Source organism: Rhyacophila brunnea, unplaced genomic scaffold (assembly GCF_057557595.1).
Source record: "Rhyacophila brunnea isolate RB1 unplaced genomic scaffold, BYU_Rbru_1.0 scaffold_571, whole genome shotgun sequence".
Classification (NCBI taxonomy): domain Eukaryota; kingdom Metazoa; phylum Arthropoda; class Insecta; order Trichoptera; family Rhyacophilidae; genus Rhyacophila; species Rhyacophila brunnea.
This window is the reverse complement of record NW_028233247.1, coordinates 6,410-10,000: the sequence shown is the minus strand read 5'-3', so window position 1 is coordinate 10,000 and position 3,591 is coordinate 6,410. Positions and strand designations below refer to the sequence as shown.

General features: G+C 51.9%; 2 non-coding genes across 2 annotated transcripts; both read right to left on the bottom strand.

The window, feature by feature from the left end:
• Window positions 1–329: 329 nt before the first annotated feature.
• On the bottom strand, window positions 330–491 carry LOC147065780 (5.8S ribosomal RNA). The gene has a single exon (XR_015071703.1). It is a non-coding gene; the product is annotated as a 5.8S ribosomal RNA (ribosomal RNA).
• Window positions 492–643: 152 nt separating this feature from the next.
• Window positions 644–2,587, bottom strand: LOC147065779 (small subunit ribosomal RNA). The gene has a single exon (XR_015071705.1). It is a non-coding gene; the product is annotated as a small subunit ribosomal RNA (ribosomal RNA).
• Between the last annotated feature and the right edge of the window lie 1,004 nt (window positions 2,588–3,591).

Sequence of the window (3,591 nt, the reverse complement as noted above, 5' to 3'; positions counted from 1 at the left end):
CGGGTTGTGTGCGTGTGTGCGCAGCGGCTTTTGCAAGTCACCGCGCTCACGCCACGTTCCAGTGCGTGCGCGCGAAGCGAGCGCCCGATGCGAGCGCACTGAGGCGCTACATTCGCACAGGGCGCGCCCGACAACAGGCGTCGATAAATATTTGACCGGACGCCCGGAAGGACGGGTGGGTGGCGGAGGCGTGCGTGTGCACGCGACCTATCCCCCCCCCCCGCCGACCTGGCGACGCCGGCAACTGCTCGCGAACAGCCACACACACACACACACAAGTGTGTGTGTGTGTTATATGACCGTTCGCAGTCTGGTGTTTCTGGTGTACGCGACCCTCAAACAGGAGTGGTCCGTCGACAAACTACGTCTTGCTCGGACCGCAATGTGCGTTCGAAATGTCGATGCTCATGTGTCCTGCAGTTCACACTCTGACGCGCATTTAGCTGCGTTCTTCATCGACCCACGAGCCGAGTGATCCGCCGTTCAGGGTAATCTAGTGATTACATATTGTTGTTGTTATATTGTTTCGTTTTCGGCATATTATATATTTCATAATGCACATGCGAGATGTGCAAAATAAATTTATATAAAAAAAAAAAATTACACGTTACGCGTACACGCGCACATGTTCGTTTCGCACAGGAAATGATCCTTCCGCAGGTTCACCTACGGAAACCTTGTTACGACTTTTACTTCCTCTAAATGATCAAATTCGGTCAAACTTTCCGGCGCGTCAGAGGCCCACGAGGAGCTTCCGCGCGCCAGTCCGAAGACCTCACCAAATCATCCATCGGTAGTAGCGACGGGCGGTGTGTACAAAGGGCAGGGACGCAATCAACGCGAGCTGGTGACTCGCTTTTACTAGGAATTCCTCGTTCATGGGGGAGAATTGCAAACCCCAATCCCTATCACGAAGGGGTTTCATCGGGTTACCCGGGCCGTTAAGCCAAGGAGGACACGCTGATCCCTTCAGTGTAGCGCGCGTGCGGCCCAGGACATCTAAGGGCATCACAGACCTGCTATTGCTCAATCTCGTGCGGCTATATATACCGCCGGTCCCTCTAAGAAGATTTTCATTGTACGCCGGTAGTGAAGACCGCGACGCGCCCGCGCCTCCGACGCAGAACGCCAAAGGACACGGACGCGCGCGGACCCTCGTGATACCGGTTGTACGTCTATTTAATAGGCTAGAGTTACGTTCGTTACCGGAATTAACCTGACAAATCGCTCCACCAACTAAGAGCGGCCATGCACCACCACCCACCGAATCGAGAAAGAGCTGTTAATCCGTCAATCCTTCCAGTGTCCGGGCCTGGTGAGTTTTCCCGTGTTGAGTCGAATTAAGCCGCAGGCTCCACTCCTGGTGGTGCCCTTCCGTCAATTCCTTTAAGTTTCAGCTTTGCAACCATACTCCCCCCGGAGCCCGAAAGCTTTGGTTTCCCGGGAGCTGCCCACCGGGTTAAAATAATGAAACTTCGGCGGATCGCTGGCTGGCATCATTTATGGTTAGAACTACAGCGGTATCTAATCGCCTTCGAACCTCTAACTTTCGTTCTTGATTAATGAAAACACCTTTGGCAAATGCTTTCGCTTTAGTCCGTCTTGCGACGATCCAAGAATTTCACCTCTAACGTCGCAATACGAATGCCCCCAGTTGTCCCTATTAATCATTACCTCTGGTATCAGAAAGCCAACAAAACAGAACCGAGGTCCTATTCTATTATTCCATGCGTACAATATTCAGGCAAAACTTAGCCCGCTTTGAGCACTCTAATTTGTTCAAAGTAAACAGCCGCGACGGCCCGCCTCGGCGAACGGCCGACCTTGCGGCCGACCGACGCCGGATGGCGAAGGACGCACCGGCGAGAAGCCCCGCAGACGTGCCTGTCGTACCGCAGTCGGTAGACCGACACCGCAGGACACAATTTCAACTACGAGCTTTTTAACCGCAACAACTTTAGTATATGCTATTGGAGCTGGAATTACCGCGGCTGCTGGCACCAGACTTGCCCTCCAATGGATCCTCGTTAAAGGATTTAAAGTGTAATCATTCCGATCACGAGGCCTCGGACGAGTCCCGTATCGTTATTTTTCGTCACTACCTCCCCGTGCCGGGAGTGGGTAATTTGCGCGCCTGCTGCCTTCCGTGGATGTGGTAGCCGTTTCTCAGGCTCCCTCTCCGGAATCGAACCCTGATTCCCCGTTACCCGTGACAACCATGGTAGTCGCATAAACTACCATCGACAGTTGATAAGGCAGACATTTGAAAGATGCGTCGCCGGTGCTAGACCGTGCGATCAGCTCAAAGTTATCTAGAGTCATCTCGAAGAGCGACGGACGACGCGAGCGCCGACCGCCGATTGGTTTTTGATCTAATAAAAGCATTCCTCACGTTCCCGTTCAGAATTACGTTTGCATGTATTAGCTCTAGAATTGCCACAGTTATCCAAGTAACTGTGTACGATCTAAGGAACCAAAACTGATATATTGAGCCATTCGCGGTTTCACCTTAATTAGGCTCATACTGAGACTTGCATGGCTTAGTCTTTGAGACAAGCATATGATTACTGGCAGGATCAACCAGGGAGCTGCTCTGCGAGGCCGCGGGCGCGCGCGCACTGGGCGCGCCGACACCCGCGATCCACACGTCACACGCGAACGCGCACCGGAGTCACCCGGCGGGCGACGCTGGCTCTCTCTTTCGATTTTTAACGTGCCGACGCACGAGATACAACGGATTGTATGCATACATACGCACAGAGCACGAGATCGTGCTCCGCGTTTCTCAATTTCCCATCGTAAAACGTGCACACCGAAAACGCACGCCGTCGGCGCGGTAAACGGAGCGACGGAGGCTGAAACGCCGTCCGCCGTCACTCGACAGGATGATTCTGCTAGCGCGGAACTCCAGAGTGATGCGATCGCATAGGCCGCGGCGACGAAATATAATCGCACGCCGGGTGAGTGTCTCGTCTCGCAAATGTACCGCCGACGCGGCCGAATGGCCGCCGCAGTTTGCGAACGCCGTGAAGGAAGTCTTGTCAAAGACGACAACCCACTGCTATACGATGGATGAGGGGAGAGACCCAGACGACAACAACAACGAATACGGACACGGCAATGTTGGGTAGCGCAATAATCCGTCGCCATTATTTTATCGTACAGTTCTCTCCTGCGTACATTTTCCCTCACACATTATAGTGTAAACGCGGCGCACTACCGGCCGCGTAACCGAAATAACACTACAAAAGGCGAAGGTGACGATTCTCTTTAGGTTTAATCTTTCATTTGAAATTTCGAATTGCGAATTGCGAATATATATTTTGGTAATTTGGATAATTTTTTTTTTTTAATTTCAATTTTTTTTTTTTTTTTTTTTTTTTTCATCCATCATTATGAATGATATAAAACCATTGAAATAAATATCATTATGAGAACGTTATATTACGCTCGCCACCGAACGGTCGAGGGTGGGCTGAAATGCCGATACGACGCAAATATAGCTTGCCAGGCGGACGCGGTCTCGTACTTCGTCTCGTACGGTCTCGTCTCGGTCTCGTACTTCGTTCGCAAACCGTCAAGAGTGCCAAA